This window comes from Halichoeres trimaculatus, unplaced genomic scaffold (assembly GCF_033239565.1).
Source record: "Halichoeres trimaculatus isolate MK-OKI-2021-1 unplaced genomic scaffold, fHalTri1.1 fHalTri1_scaffold_7, whole genome shotgun sequence".
Lineage (NCBI taxonomy): Eukaryota > Metazoa > Chordata > Actinopteri > Labriformes > Labridae > Halichoeres > Halichoeres trimaculatus.
The window spans coordinates 17,114,464-17,129,857 of NW_027437185.1; the positions used below are offsets into that span (position 1 = coordinate 17,114,464).

The 15,394-nt window shown below is 40.6% G+C and overlaps 1 protein-coding gene across 3 annotated transcripts in view; it reads left to right on the forward strand.

Annotated features, from left to right (window-relative positions):
- The first annotated feature begins 1,097 nt into the window (after nt 1–1,097).
- Nucleotides 1,098–15,394, forward strand: part of nlgn3a (neuroligin 3a) — a 164,627-nt gene continuing 150,330 nt past the window's right edge. The window contains exon 1 of one of the 3 annotated variants that reach the window (XM_074674908.1): nt 1,098–1,438. The gene's annotated coding sequence lies outside the window, so the exon portion shown is untranslated. The remainder of the gene's footprint in view (nt 1,439–15,394) is intronic. The other 2 variants (XM_074674909.1, XM_074674910.1) reach the window with 2 other exon arrangements.

Below are 15,394 nucleotides of genomic sequence, written 5' to 3' on the forward strand. Positions count from 1 at the left end.
AGGATTCCTGCAAAATGTGACATCTAATTTTTTAGGAAATCCTGCAGACTCTACTTTTAAGATAAGATGTTTCATTACCATAAAGAGCTTTGTAAGTCAGAAGAAGGACTTTTGAATTTATTCTAGATTTTACGGGGATGTGCTCTCTCATCCTAGTTCTTGTCAGTACTCAAGCTGTAGCAGTTTAAACAAGCCGAGAGTTTTTTTTATAGACTTAGTAATCCAACCTAGGGGTAACAACAAGATGTGACTAATTTTCTTTTCTTTCTTTCTTTTTCTTTTTTTTTATTGTAAGGTTTCTCTTGAAATTTGTTGACTGTGAGAGTTAAAGGGCAAGTCCTGATCAATTAGAAGTTTAGAACTCCCTTTTATCTGGAAAGGATCCTGGAGTATTTGTATTTACAGACAGTAAAGTTTGTGGGTAGTTCCATAAACCAAAATATCTCTTGTTTTTCTAAGAAATCTGACTCCACAGTTTTCTCACATTAAAAAAAAACAAGAAAGGATGACTGTAATGTCACGCCAAGGATACTGCTCAAATATTCCCCTTTTTTTACTTTATTGGCTTGTAACGATGAGTATGGAAACGAAACAAAGTCTGTGAGAAGCTTTAATAGCCTGAAGTGAAATTACTGAGTCAGGAAAGCGAAATCAACCACATCTGTGCTTATTCTGCTTCTGATCAGCCTATTCAGCATTTAAGTAACTTTAACTCTGCCTCGTTTTCACTCATTAACATCAAGAGTTTGTTATCTTTGTGAATAGCTTATCTCTAGTAAGATTCTATCGATGTAAAAACCTGGAAACTTAATGAGAATTAAAGATTAAACCTACAGGACCAGCTTGACCTACAGGATTGCTAATCCTTTGATGCTGCTGTGTCTTTCTGTCAGAGACACTTGCCATCAGAGGAACATGAAGAAAGACATATTTGATGACCTGTCAGAGACGGCCGAGCAGAAGGGCAGAGCAGACTTGGAGGGCATCAATCCTGCCCGCGCTCCTTTTCATGTATGATGCGTGTGCCCTTGGTTACCTTAGTAACTCTCCTCTCCGTCTCCAATCGGCGCTCCCGAGTGAACTAGCCTGTGACCGCGCTGCGCGCTCCCGCCAGAGCTCGTGTTGAGCCGGAGAGTGAAGGCAGCAGCATCCAAACGCGCCAGGAGCAGGAGGAGAGAATCCCGCTGAAGAAGAGGAAGAAGCAGAAGAATATGGGAGAGGTGTCTTGAAAAACAGGCGGAGAGAGGATACAAACAGCTGTTATCGCTTCAAGGGAAGGTCATTAAGGGAAACAGAAGCAGTGCGCAGACTGGACGGATATTTGGACATAGCCGCCTAAGTGAAGACCCCGCAACAGTGAAACATTGTCCCGGCTTTTTTTCCCCCCTTTACTCTCCACAAAGCAAGGCATGGGGGGATTTACGTCTCGACAAGGCAGGTGAGTCATTTCATGTAACTTGACGAGCAGCTGTGACTGTGAGGGAGAAATCTTTAGGCTGTGACTGTGCGTGGGGAGAGAATTAGGAGGGATGCAGCAGGGGGAGTGGGCACATCGGGGACTTGGACTCGCATCATGCGACTTTATGTTTGCCCTGTAAAGATAAAGAAAATTATTTGGTGATGTTCCATCGACGCAGAGCAGTAAATCAAGCACGAAGCACGTAGACTTAAAAAAAACGCATTTGGATGTTATGACTTTAACGGACTCTCGGGGCTTCTATTTGAGGAAGGGGCTAGGATGCATAATACCGATGTGCGCATTCCTCCCGGAACGCCTAATGTACCAAGTTATACTTAAAAATGAATATCCTAATTGTTCAGGGCACTTGTTACTTGGCCATAAAGACATCTTGCGTGCGTGATGGAGCAGTGACGCGCACTCCCTTTCTCCCCCCTCTCTCTTTTCCCCATTCCCCTCTACAGATAACACCAAAAAAGAAATATCCCCCTGTGACTCTAGGCTTTAGGCAAATGGAATTGCAAGCTCCAAAGTTTGACGGAAATTAAACGAAGAACTGGTGAATGAAATCGCTCAGGATGACATCAGATCAAAGGTTGTCTAATGCGAGTGGGATCCGCCACCAGTTTTGTAGCAGGCTGTGCACCTCCATCTGTTGTGGAGAGGAGCAGCATAATCTGCCACTAGCATATGTGGGGATCCCCATTTTGCTCCTCATTTTTGAAGATTTTAACTTCTGCTCATGAATTGATTTGATTGGGATGAAAAGGTAGCTTGTGATGTGAGCTTGCTGGCTAATTAAGGGTTATTTTTCTCTGTCGTTCAGAGTGACAGAGTGAGCTGAAATAAAGCTCTTTTATGTTGTTTCCATGCCCTCTCATCACTGAAATTCTTCCTGATGTTGCAGCACATAATTTGACCTCTTTCCATGATAAAACAGGATTGATCTTTTGGCTCTATCGTGACTCACTTTACAGATTTATCATTTCTCTGAAAGCTGCAAAGCAATACACAAATACACAAATTTCTCACGGAAGGAGAGAGTTTGAGCTCACATTTAGAGTTCAGTAATGACCCTGATGGCCTCACGTGCCTGCTTTTCTCCTTCTGACATCTACATTTCCTGGATGCATGGTTGAAACTTAGCAAATAAATAGCCACATTGTGGTGAATAGTGGACAGAATAAGGCATTTTTTTGAGTGAAATTCTCACCAAAAAAGGAAAGATGGTTAGTATTGATGTCAAGCAGGAGTTGTCATGGTGATTGGTTGCATGTTCCCCTGAAAGCTAAGAATTCAGCAGATGATCCAGGCATTTATTTTCATGCAGACCAAGCCTTTAATTGGCTATAATATCACAGACAAATAAAAGAAATCACCCCATTAAACCATTGGAAACATTTGGATTTAATTTGCGAGGATGTTGAATTCATTCATTTTGTATGTGCAGTATGTCTTTGATATCAAGTGAAGGATTATGCATCCTGCCGCTGCTGTTTTTGAATTCTCTCTCTGGCCCTGTAGTGTTTGTATTCCAGTCCAGCAAAGAGCTATTTTTCAAGTTCCCTGCTGTTTTAATATCCATTCTTCACCTTTTTTTCCCCAGAATTTTTCTTGGCTGTGCTCAAGCTGTGTAACAACCAGGGCAGCTTAATTTTTTTTTTTTTTTTTTAAAAACAAGCGTTGTCTGAGGACATATTAGTGAGACCTCTGCCCGCCACAGGTTTTCATGTCTTACACATATTAGCCTGGAAGCATCAAGAAATCAAGACGTGGTTAATGTGATAACTGACAGACATTTAGACACTTCTAAACACACCCACAAACACACACACACACATTTTTCAAAGTGCAGCACTGAGTGTGTTGTTTACCCTGCAAGTCTCAGGACTGCTGGAGAAAAGCTTCATGAGCCTCCCTGTCTGCTGCAAAGGTCAGCGAGGCTCCGTCCTAACTGTTCAGTGAATACACCTGAGCCCGCCCTGGCCTGACTTAACATGGATGTGCCACTCATTGGTCTCTGGCCCTGGAGGCCTCTTGTTCTTAAGCCTTCCTTTTGCTTCCTCGTTATGGCTTCCAGACATGTAGACCGAGGTGTGCGGGCCCATGTACCCCTCAGTGTGTATGCAGAGGTGCGCTGTTTGGCCTGCTAAAGGCTATCTGTGTTTCTCCAGTACTCTTTATGGTGTTTGGCATGCTGTCTCGAAGCAGTAGGAGCAGGAGCTGAATTATTTCCCAAATGGATACTCCCTGACCTTCTGAAAATATGTCCTATTACCACCTATCTGTCAGATCAGGAAAAGCCAGTCATTGTTCTGGCACTGTTTTCAAAACTTTGCAATGTCATTCACACAGAAAGGAAGAGACAGTTCCAGAGAACTTGGGATTTAATGCAGATTAATTTTAACACACTTACTCAGCAAATAAGATGAGTGCTTGTGCCTTGATGGTTCATGCTTGAATAAACGTACAAAGACTTCTCTAACATATCTTATCAGCTTTTTCAGACCCTTATGAACAGGTAGGCCCACCAGGGCACCAGCCTAGGCAGAGGTGAAGGGGAATTAAGCATGTGTGCACACACAGAAATGACTAGTTTTACTTACCCTTTCTGTCTCTTCTCATCATATCTACTTAGATTTCTTACATCAAAACACATATATATCTGTCAGTATGTATTTTAACTTTAAAGGCAATGAAGATAACTTAGGGCTCAGAAAATGGTAGAATTCAAAGTACGAGCCAAATATTGAAATTAGGGCTGGGGGATTATGGCAAGAATTAATATCATGATTAATTGAACCTTCTAACTTGATTTCAGTTAATTCACAATTATCCTATTCTCAACTCAGTTCATTCTGTAATTTTGAAACAAGTTACTGACAAAAAATTAGAGGTTATTTATTGAAGCAATGGAATTGAAATCACTCATCAGCTAGAATGGAAATTGTGGGGGTAAAAAACAAATCAAATTTAGAGAAGGAATAATAGTGGGGGTATAATCGAAATAATCGTAACAGCAGTTTTACGTCCATTGGGAGCTCCAATTGTTGGTTTCGATTATTTTTTGATTAATCGCCCAGCTCTAGCTGGAATGCAAAGAAAGCCACTAGCAGTCTTTTGCAGCACAGAGCTAATAGTTGTTTTAAACACAAGTCCTACCTCTAGTAAATCAAATAGTTATTAGTATTGTAAGGTTTGGTTATGAAGGTGTTGAAATCAGGTTTTATGGGGCCTGTACCACATGCCTGGAATCACCCCTGTCTGTCAGTACAAGAAAAAAAGAAAGAAAAAATAACAGGGAAAAAGTGTTAGTTTTTAATTAATGACCGGTAAAGGTCCTTCAGGTTTTGATAACCTCACACATAGCTGTCTGGCTGAGAGCTGTAAAAAGCAGCAAAATATTTAAAACCCAAGTTGAACTGTGTTTTATGACATGTCAGCTGAGCTCTTTGATATCCAGACTACCCATTGACAGATAAAAAAGAATATACACGGACTTATGTAAGAGAATAACCTTGTCTCTTGTTTTCTCACGGGAATCACTTTATTATCATTAAATCACACCTTTGATGACAGCCATGTCAAAAAGCTCCCTGATTGTTTTTCTTTTTTTCTTTATTTGTGTGTGTGTGTCTTTTTCAGCAGTATTCAAACCGAGGTGTAATTCACTAGATACATTTGTGTCACATTGGTTTTTAAGAATGAAAAAAGCGTATTTGTTAAATCTGTGAAAAGATGAAAGAGTCTTTGTTTGACTAACAAAATGGTTTTTGGCCTGAGGCGCTAAGATACGCCTCAAGACTGCTGCACATAACATATTTAACAGAGATTTTACATTGTTCATGGCCCAAAAACATCTCCCTTGACTAACAGGTTTTTCTGCCAAAGACCAATGTCTGCTTAGTAAACAAGATTCTTTTGGACATCGCCGTTCTAACTACAAAGCAGATGTCACGCAGTATGTCTCCACTTACTGTCTGCCAGAAGTTATCTCCTTATTATTTAATTATTAATTAGACAATTTACACTCAATAATACGCAGACCGAGGACAAGGCCCGCTGAGTCAAAATCAGGGATCTGACCAAAAATGTGGCAGCAGTGAGGAGCTTTTTCTTATTTATTTATTTATTTGCTTTTTTTAAGGGAGACTTTTTAAAAAATGCATCACATGGAGAGAAAGAGAGACAGTGAGACGGGGAGAGGTGGGGGGTAAGACACTGTCAGACAGGCAGGCGCTGGGATTCAAAGCTGTACTTTAAGACTTGCATAAGCTCAGACTGGGGAGAAGCTCAGTTTGTTCAATTCATGTGGAACATACATGCAACATAAATGACCTTTTCAACTCTGTATAAAGGAATCAATCTACTTCACATGTTTACAACCCACTCATTTGACTGCAGAGATCAATGTATTTTACAGAACCTGATTGTTACTTTTGTGCTATACACCCAAGTGCTGGACAGCCCTGACACAGATTATTTTTCATTTGTTACATTTAACACATGCAACTTAGTGTAGGCAAGAATGAAACCCTGACCAAATCTAAGTAAAACATCACACTGGGGAACACAATTTTTGTTGAGTCAGGCCTGACAGCTGTTTTTAACTAATTTTTGGGTGCAAAATCCAAAACTGTTCTCAGTTTTTCTCTATCACGTCAAGTTTTTGAACTACAAGATCCCCATTTTCTTAAAAAAATGTTTAAAAATTCTTTCTTAACAGATATTTGTTTGTTTTAAAAAAATATTCAAATATTAACATACAATGAAATATGAAAGAAACAGGCACAACAGCAATGTTTGTTTAATATATGTTAGTTTATATGGCTACTGGGGGAGCTACAGGAGCAGACATGATCTGAAATAAAGGTATACCTATATAAATAAAACAGTAAGATGGAATTAGGGATGCTTTGATCCAGCTTTTCTGGTTTCGATACCGATACCTGGGCTTTGGTATCAGCTGATACCCATACCGATTTGATACCAGTGTTAAATAATAACCTACATGCCCTACTGTGGGCTAAGACTGGTAAAGTTTTGGGTAAAAGGCAAAAAAAAAAAAAAATGAGTAGATGGGATTACTGAAGTTAATATTTATCTAAAATAGGAAACATTTGAATGTTTACCTTTTGAAGCTGAAAACAAAGGAAGTGCATCAGAGGCAGCATTTCAAATCAAGTAGCAAAGAGCACTAGAAAAAAAATAACAAAACAAAACAAACAAACCAAAAGTCATAGAGCTGTTTGCCTGGATCGGCACATCCCTAGATGCAATAGCTACAAGATTTGAAAACTAAAAAACAGCATAAAACAAAATAGAGCTTACAACGGCATGCCCATGGTCACAAGGTTAAGAGAAAAGCCGGCACAGATCCTCTTCTTTCCTACTACGCTTTCCTACCTAGCTTTCTGTTTACAGATATTGATAGCACTGACCTATTGGGAGCTGCACACACCTCTCACCGCACTGTCTCCATTGTGACTGCATAAACAAGTTGCCATGTAGCTGTAGATGAGTTCAATTGTTATCAGCTGGCAAGTCTTACCATAGCTAAAAAGTGGAATTTTGCTTATCTGGAGGGTAAGCTGTGCAGAAAAGAATTGACGCGCTAGAAAAATAAACAGACTGTAATTTTGGAACCAGCATGCCAATTTTAGTTTAAATCAGCATAAAAATCTACGTCAACCAAATTTTTTTTCAAATTGTTCCCCGTTGTAACCCAATCCAACTTAATCACAACCATAAACTTACTGAACCTAACCATAATCAAGCAGCACCCTCCAGCTGTGAGTAATGAAAAAAATGGGAAAAACTGCTGGCCCTGGAAACCAGTTTATACTCACTGACTGTTTAAAGATTGGACAGCATGGATCCACCTGTTGTCATTGTACAGCTGTGAAGCCAAACTACCTCCGTCAGAGGTGCCGCCATTGTGCAGCCAGAGTCTTCGCTTTAGAGGCTATGAAGGACTCAAAGAGAATCTGAGTGGAGCCCGGTGAGATTATGTTTTTATTTTTAATTTTTTAAAAGTCTTATCTTTTCTTGGCTCCCCCAACTGACATATTTTACACCCTAAAAAAAAACACAAGAACGGCAGCTGTGAATAAGTATTACACATGACCTAAAGCCCAATTTTTAACCTCTGATAACATATGAAAATTAAACTTTTCAGAAAAAGAGGACTTGTGAAAAACATTTCTACAAAGTATATTCATTTTTTAAAATTTGACCACAGCCTATCTGGAATGATTGGGGAGATTAATTTTTTGACCTGTACTGTAGCTAGCCACCAGGGGGAGACGTTTTTTTGGCGACCTCATGCCTAGCAAGATGACGTCCATTTTTTTTTTTTTTTAAGTTACCCGCAAATATAATTTATGATAGTTCTTATTCGAAGATGTTTACACAACCAGAGGCACAGCTCAGCTGACTGACAGGTGGGCATTCTGTAGTGGTTCGTGACAAGGCTCAGAACTCAAATTTCCAATATGGCTTCCGCCAGTACTTTGCTTCAACACTCCATGGACACTGCTTCCATATATTCTACAGTCTATAACCATAACTCAATGTCACTATAACCCAAATAGCTTTAACCTAACCTAACTCAACCTAACCTCAATATAATCTAACCTCACTCCACCATAACCCAGCTTCTTAGGTTTATATGTTTGAAGAATGATTTTACAGTGATGATATTTATCCATCAAATAAAAATTGCAGAGCTACATGCAACGTTTGATGGTACGTTACAGAAGGACTGTAGCGTTTTATTTGAGGATAATAAATTCAAGTAAGAATACAAACACAGGAGGAAAACTCAAGAAAGGAAGAGATATCACTCTTTGAAGTATTTCTGTGTTGTGTGCTTCCCATAAAATTACAAACTACGTAAGGCACTTATAGATTTCCTATGCCCTGCACTGTCCGCCCTCTAAAAGTCTGCAGTGTGCCAGCTCATTTGAATTTCAAAACGTCTGTCAAAAATCATTTAAAGAAAGTGTGAAATGAACAAAGAAACAGTCATTCTGTCCTCACTTTGTGTGTGACAAGGGTGAGGCCCTGCCTGTTTGTTTTCCACCTTAATCCTTATGATTCAAATTGCATTTTATTCAGCTTAATCCACCCTGAGAATATACAGACAAGTGACAGGGAATCAACACTTTTTAAATCCCAGGGATGAACGTTGCTGTCCAGGTAAAGTTAATGCTGCAGAGAGAGGGAGCGTGTGTGTGTACGTGTGTGTGTGCGCGTGTGTGTGTGTGTGTGTGTGTGTGTGTGTGTGTGTGTGTGTGTGTGTGTGTGTGTGTGTGTGTGTGTGTGTGTGTGTGTGTGTGTGAGTGTGCGCCTTTCCCCCGTCGATTCCACAGCTTCTTATCCAACTTAGCCATCACTAAACCCCTTTCTCTCCTCATTTTCTTAACATGGAGCGAGCATTGTGTGGGTCTGGCAGGACACAGAGGCAAAGGCCCGCCTAATTCATGGGGTAAATTAGTGGAGATAAGGCCTGAGTCAGTACCTCCAGCCTCCCATAGATCCCTCGGGGCAGGCTCTTAAGGAGCTTAGTAAAAGCCTGTCGTATGAAGACATGACATGGAGCTGGCTAAATGGGCTACGTTGGAGTGTCTTCCATCAACCTAATATTCGTACAGTGTGTGGGTCACTGTCGTTCAAGCTTTAATCCCATTCAATTTATTCAGTCTTGGTTATTAATTCAGGGTTTGAGGAAAATACGACTCTGTGTTGTCGAAAGGTGAAAGAGACTGTTTATTAGTGAGGCTGCAAAGCAGGCTGACACAACACTGAGGCCCACTCATAAGAGCATGTTGTGTATGAGTGTATGCCCCCAAATCAATAATGAATGCTAGTTTACGCATAGTAAAAGAACAAGAAAGAACTCCTCCAGAGTCACTGGGTCACCATACGCTGGGGAAACAATTAGAGGCTTCCTCACGCTGCACAGATCCGCAGCTTTCTTTTCTTTTTTTTTCTGAGCTGCACGCATTTTGTTAATTTTTCTCTGGGGTCCAGCAGCATGTCCGCGCCGCCTGTTGAGAAATTACAGACACCAGCCACAGAGTCTCTTCCAGCCAGGACTACAAAAGGCCATGACAGGCGCCCTGTGATGTATGTGAGGCTGTGTGAAGTGGAAAGCATGGTGACGGATAGGACACCAGCCTTGTGTGTGTGTGTGTGTGTGTGTGTGTGTGTGTGTGTGTTAACCTCATAATACTGACAGATTACAGATTTAAATATTTTAAATCTCATGGAGCACATGCTGCTGGTGATGATGAAGAGAGTGGAAATGACTGCCGTAATGCAGGAGATTAATAGAGATCCTTCCTCTCTTTCTCACTCAAACACACACACACACACACACACACACACTCCACTGCTATCGGTCGACTGATGTATCCTCACAGACCTTTGTACTCTTGTTTCAAATTACAGCTGCTTCATACTCTTTTGTATCGTCTCCTCTTTGCTCTTTAACCAAATCAGGGCTGACATTGAGTCTAGCTACGGTGTCATGCTGCTTCTTTTTTCTTCCTTTCTCAAGGCAAGTTGTAAATAATGTAGAAGCGTTTATTTATAACCTTTTTAAAAATCTGTTTTTAGGCAGACTCTCCCAGACTTTTCGCATGTATTTGTCACAGTACACAGAGAAGGCATTAGGCACAGATGTGAGTTATTCTAAGCTCTGGCTGGCTGAGGTATCGCTTGTTTAGATTTTATTTTTCAGCACAGTATTTTGCCTGCTGCGAATCCTGCAGAACAAAGGAAACATTATGTGTACTATAAACGCAAAGCACTGGATTGAGGGTAAAAAAGATGCTTGTTTTGTCCATGTGTTGACTACATTTTTCTTTTTGATAGAATTTTTGAGATACTGTCGTCCAAATTCTGCCTCTGCAGCCCCGTCCCGCTAGATATTTGACAAGCTCTTCATAAAAGCAAATGATATATCCTTTATTTGTTCCTGCTTGTGTTTATATTTATTCCGTGGATTTTTATCTCTTTAAATCTGTTCCAAAATCTTCTCTGCCCTGCCAGGGATACAAGACAGAAAAAACTAAATCCCCTTCTTTTTAAGCCTTTGTTTGTTTGGCCTAAAAAGTACAGGTTTGGAAGATTTTCTCTCAAAAACAGCCAAATAATGCAGTGAAATGAGTGTTTTAATTCTAATTGAGAGATTTCACTGACCAGGAGAGGAGAGGCCATTTAAACCCCCAAACATTCAAACACTGGCAAAGACTTGTCCTCATTTCTTTAGAGTCAGATCAGTCTCTTTCTTCTCTGATGCTCACGTTTTCTGCCTTCCACATCCCATGCACATGCAAATCAGGTCGACTGACTCGGAGTTGCCTGTAGGTATGAAAGTGAGTGTGAAAAGATGTGTGTATGCCTTTTGATGAATGTCCTGTCGTAGCTTCAGTCACCTTAGCGGTAACATACGAGTAAAGCAGAATACGGCTCAGTAAATAGAAAGCAGCCAAATATAATCAATTTATAGTTTGGTGATTGAAAGTGTGGAGGCTTCTTAAACGTTCCCTGAAGATACTGTAAACCTTAAAAAGACAGTGCTCGCTTTAGGACTGGTTGGTTTTGGTGCTTACATGTGGACCTGCTCCTGACTGCAGTCTATTTATATCTTTGCCAGCTTGGCATTACTTCCTGATAGCCTTTGAGGACAGAGAAATTCCTCCATCAAGCTCAGGGCCCATCTGTGCCCATATTCCTCCCAAAAGGAGCCGTCCTCCACAATTAGAGCTTTCTTCCAACGATACCATCATCGTGCCATCACTCTGTGTAAGAACAGGCTCCAGGAAATTGACTTGATATTAATCTGACAGAATTACCAAGAAAGGAAATTAGAGTGGGGGAATTTTCTCTGAAACTGATTGTGTTTTAAAGGCGAGATGCACACTTAACATCCCTCTTAAAACCTGAACAACACAACATTTCGCTTATTGATTCTTTGAAATATCCCGTGACTGTACATTTTAAGCCTCCAAATCCAAACAGGTTTTGACTTGATGCATTCTCTTTGAGTTTCCGCGGCTCATTACATTGATACAGATCCAGATTCACCTGAAAATCTAGGTCATTACAGAAATAGCTGTGTTGCTAACTCTCCCAAGATGGCAGCTCTGATGAATTGGCGGCTGTAGGTCAGTATGACAATGGTTAAGGGGTAAAAATGTTGGAAGAAGAGAGGGATTGGAGTTTTATCTTCTTGGTTTTTGAACCAGGAAAAGTTTATTTTCCAGAGAGTTTGTTGATGTGGGTGAACACATAAGACCAGAGGCTACCTCTAGGCGCTTTTCTGATCCTTTAAGTAGCACAGATTTAAGGGTTTTGCTATGACTGCCCAAATTATTTCCTCCAAAATCCATAATCGTATGTAATTTCAAGGGTGATGCATTTATGTAGGATGCAGTTTGAACTCTGATTATTAATATTCTGTGTTTCTGTGTGCTTGAAGGGACATTTTAGCCCATTTAAAGTGCCTCATCTCTTGAGTCACTACAAGAGGAAGGTGGATTTGTGATGAGAGACTCCAGAGTTGTAGCCTTTCCTCCCGGTCCTTTCAGTCTGCGCCCACAGTGAGCTTCAGCCCGGTTTAAGTACAGGTGTTGAATGACATAATAGTGGTGGGCAGTTGGGTTCCTGAAGCTGAAGAGTGAAATGATGCTGTTGGATCAAAATGGTTCTGTGAGAGTAGCAGGAATGGAGAGGGGGATCAGAGAGGATAAGAGCAAGGACAGAGGAAGAGGTGAGATTGAAAAGAAACAAGAGGAAAATGGTTACGTTGGAGAAAGGTAAGCCTGGATAAGCCTTTTGACAACTGAGCTCTGGGCTGGGCAAAAGCCAGTCAAAAAAAAGAAGGGGAATCTGCTAAGTTTGTTTTATTCATGCTGTGGACAACTACAGCTCTACTATCTATTTTTCACAGCCGTGCGCAAACAACAGGCAGAATACAAATAACGCACAGTTGTATCCCAGAGTTTTTCTGCTTTCCTGCTTTTATGTGAAGTTTTCTTTTTTTTTTTTTTTTTTTTGATGGAGCCAGAGCTCTCTGCCATGTTGAAAATTACTAAATGATTCAACGTTTTCTGACACTCCAGAATTTACAGGCATTCTCATCTCTTATTCTCTTTAATCACATCCTCTTTCAGTCCAAACCTGCTTCACACACATCGCATGCATTTGAAATTCTACTGAAGCCCTAACTCCAAAGCAAACAGTGACAATAAGCATTTATTGTTGAAGCCTTTTGGAAGCCTGGCACAGAGTAATATGTTAACTAATGGGGTGTCTAATGCAGTTATTTGCTGTTGCAGCCGAAGAATAGCAATTTTACCAAACTGCGTATTGAATTTAAATTCTTCAGCTTTTTCTTGGTTCATATCTCCTGAATCTGAAATGAGAAGTTGAAAGGAAAAGAATTGTGTATTTCACTGGCAAAAGGCATCAGAACTGTGAGATAAATTTCAGGAGGTCTTCTAAATGGGTGCACATAATTTAACTGGATTGGTGCGGGACTAATGTTGAAAAATTACCTAAAGGAATGTCATTAGCAGAAGTACAGTGCACACACTCTCCCAACTGCACCCAGAGACTCCTCAGGGTTCATTCTAATGATACCCATGTGATTTATCCAGCAGATCCATGATCAGCGTGTAAAAAAGGGGCTCCAGAATTGACCTATTAAGCCGTAATTCTGCTTTTGTGTCCTACTGTGCTTTGTTCAAAGGGAGACATTAAGAAGCACCAATGAGGAAACCTTATCACAAAAGACGTCGGAAATGTGACATATTTCCTCGGGGATATTTGTGCTTTGTGTGTTGGTGGCCCACTTTTCCTCCATATTGATGCTTTGGTGCACACGAATAGCAAACAGCTGCATCACATGGGAAGGTCTTTTCAGTTGAATCCATTAGAGCAGAGAACTTGAGAGACGCCATTGATGAAATGTTTACACTTCTGCGTTGGATTGTTCGGCACAGAATGAGAAGAACTCATCCAATTGGGTTAAATGAAGATCCTCAGTTTCCCTTTTAATCCGGGACTTGCACCCTGTACCAGCGCAAAACAAAAGCTGCTAAAGATAAGACCAAAACAGTCGAGCATGGATATAGTTTTGAATGGCTCATGGAGGATATTTATGTAATCTGGGGGCACCAGGGCTGACTCAAACCCGACTCAGAGCTGCTGTTGCAGAGAGAGGCCCAAGGACAGTAGCAAATTTTCTAAATCCCTGGTAGACACTGAAAGTTAAGACATGCAGTGTTACAATAAAACAAAGCTCAACCCATTTATCTGAGAATCCCACACAACCCCTGGCCCAGATTTACAGCCCCGAGCATCCACAGCTACCAAATCTTCTGGCATCCACTGCCGCAGATATTGACGGGCAGAGAGAGAGGATCCCACCGAGGAATTCAGAGCTGGAGGGACTCACTCTGCGAAAACATGAGCTGTCCCTAAATGATTCTGAATCAAACACCAAAAGTGTATGATATCAACTGTTATGTGCTGTAATCATACTTTAAATTAAGAGAAATTGTTTCTCATTGATTTTCCTCTCTTTCTCTGAACTTGTCTGTCGTGTATTTGCTGCTACGTGGCATTAAGAGTTTATGGATTGTTTGACAAAGCCTGGGCTTTGATGAGCATTTGTAGCCTCCAGAGACAGAACACAGCCGCTATTCCATCAAGAGCAAAATACCTGTTTGAAAACAAATAAAAACAGCCCCCCTCTCATCATTAGATCTAAAGCACTTAATCCTGCACACCGGCAGCTCCGCTCTTCCTCTGAAACCTTCGCTTTGTATCTATCACGTATGGATTTCCTGCGTGGAGTTTGTCTGCATACAAAGTTACCTTTGGAGTGAGCGGGGCGTCTTCGACATCACAACACTCTTTTGGTTACTGCAAGGTTGCGAAGGCAAATACTTTTCAGTTATTCAGAGGGTAAAACAGAAATCTGTAAAGACAGAAATGGAAAAATGTTGCTTTGGGAAAAAAGGAGTATTAGTTGTTTTGACGAATGTCTTTGTCCAAAAAACAACTTAGAAGCAGGTGAGTTGTGTTTCTTTTGTAGAAAAGCTAAAGCTGCCAAGGGGCCGGTGCGAGTAAACTTCTTTTTGACTTTCAAAAATAGGAGTTGAAATGTGTAAATGCATTTTTATTTTCAATTTTCTATATATATATATATATATATATATATATATATATATATATATATATATATATATATATATATATATATGTAATTAAGAGGAGAGCAGGAAACAGGCACCAAAGGGCTGAGGGTCAAGGATCAGAGAGTGAAATCTCATTAAGATTTAGTGGGGACTCCACCAACTGAGCTAGACCAACTCATACACATTTTCCACCAAGTGTTTCAGTTTGGTTCATCTGGGTATGGCACATATTTTTTGACTAATCCAAGGACAGATCCCTAAATGACTATTTTTTGGGACCCTTACATTGGGGTGTCTGACTAAACCAAACCAATCCCAAAAAGTGGAGCTCAGCACTACAGACTATTGATTAGTCAAAGAATCGTTACTTTCTGTGTTAGTGCCGTGTATTTCTCCTCGCAGCACACAGCCTTCTCTAAAACAAAGCTTGATTGCACTTTTTAACAAAGAGCCACATGGAAATCACAAAGAACATGAATAGCTGGATATCTCTCATTTTTGCTCTTTGTTTCCTGTGCCACATTTTTATTTATTTTCAGGGTACATTGTGTCGCTCTGCTACGGAAGTGATGCAGCTATCAGCATCTGGCTTATACACTGCCTACCGCATGGTTGGCTTTGAAAACACATACATGATCAGGCTTTACCGATCCAACCCATGCCAAACTGTACTGATCCAAACTGGACCGCTCAGTGGAAACTAGGGCTGAACGATTTTGGA